The sequence below is a fragment of the Citrus clementina genome, unplaced genomic scaffold (assembly GCF_000493195.1).
Source record: "Citrus clementina cultivar Clemenules unplaced genomic scaffold, Citrus_clementina_v1.0 scaffold_4, whole genome shotgun sequence".
NCBI lineage: Eukaryota > Viridiplantae > Streptophyta > Magnoliopsida > Sapindales > Rutaceae > Citrus > Citrus x clementina.
In genome coordinates, this window is record NW_006262274.1 from 4,800,842 (window position 1) to 4,802,605 (window position 1,764).

Genomic DNA, 1,764 nt, shown 5'->3' on the forward strand with positions numbered 1-1,764 from the left:
AATTTTGACTAAATCTCAACCGTTCATGATTCAATGGTCATGATTGTGCCACGTGGCAATGGTTGGTGAAGCAAGTTGGAGGATCCGAATCTTTGTATTCGGGTCGACACGATCCACCCATTAACCCGCCAAATCTCAACCGTTCGTTGGGCAAATCGGACGAGTCAAATGATGCCACGTGTGATGTTGAGTTTTGAAGTTTGACCGGCCATTGGATCTTGATCTAAAGGTTGTGAGGAGCACATGCATGAAGCCTATGATGGACCGCAAAGCACTGGATTATGAATTTATTTTTCTATAAATAGAGCCTCATTTTTATGTTTTAATCATCTTTCTACAACTCTCTTCTTCTCAATTTCTCTCCATCTCCTTGTAATCTTGATTTCTAGGTGTGTTTTTAATATTTTGTATAATTATTTTCATTAATAAAATTAGTTTTATTTCCAATTTTAGTTGTTTTTATTTCTTTTAATTATAAGTAATTCAATTTTACTACTTCTTTTTATTTTAATTATGCTTAACTAAATAATATTATTTAGGGGAAGGTGAAACTATTAGGAAATAAATATGATTTAATCAAATTCTATTTTTAATTTTATAAATTAAATTATTTTCTATTTAATTTTATACATGTTTTATATTTTGAAATTTTGATTTATTGTAGACAAACAAATGAATTTGGCACAATAAATTCTTAAGATCTTAATATAAGGCATGGTGAAATGGTATTTTGACTTATTGTAGACAAATTAAATTTTGGCACAATAAATACTTAATCCATCATAAAATTAAAGGGAAAATAATAATAATTTGTATAATTAATCTTTTGGGTAATAAATCTAAAAAAAATTGGCAAAAAGAATTTATTAAGTTTTATTTATTTCTAAGAGGGGATCCATAACCCTAACTAGTTCAATTCCATAATTTCATTTAAATTAAGTTGTTTATATTTAAGTTTTAATTTTAATTTTTAGATAAAATAAAATAAACTAATTAAATCTTTTCTCTGTGGATCGACCTCGGACTCACCGAGTTATAATACAATAAGACACTCTTATACTTGGGAGTTAAAAATTACTTTTAGGTTGTGTCACCATCAATTTACTACTTTTATGTGTGGTTTACACATTTTTTGTTTCATTTTACATTTAAGGTGGATTTACAGGTTTAAGTCATTTTTCCAAGTTTTTATTTTCTTTACAGTTTTTTCTTCTTATTTACAAGTTCATTATTAATTTATCTTTTTTTTCCATCAATTTACTAGTTTTATGTGTGATTTATACATTTTTTGTTTCATTTCACACTTAATGTCAATTTACAAGTTCTATGTCATTTTTATAAGTTTTTGTTTTGTTTACAAGTTCTTCTTGCAAATTACAACTCCATCATTAATTTATTCCTTTTTCCATTAATTTACTAGTTTTATGTGTGATTTACACATTGTGTGTTTCATTTCACACTTAATGTTAATTTACAACTTCTAAGTCATTTTTCCAAGTTTTTGATTTGTTTACACTCTTTTCTTCTAATTTACAACTCCATCATTAATTTACCCACTTTTCCATCAATTTACTGGTTTTATGTGTGGTTTACACATTTTTTGTTTCATTTTACACTTAATGTTAATTTACAAATTTTAAGTCCTTTTTTCAAGATTCTGTTTTCTGTACACTTTTTTCTTGTAATTTACAACTCCATCATTAATTTACCAAATTTTCCATCAATTTACTAGTTTTATGGTGTGGGTTACACATTTTTTGTTTC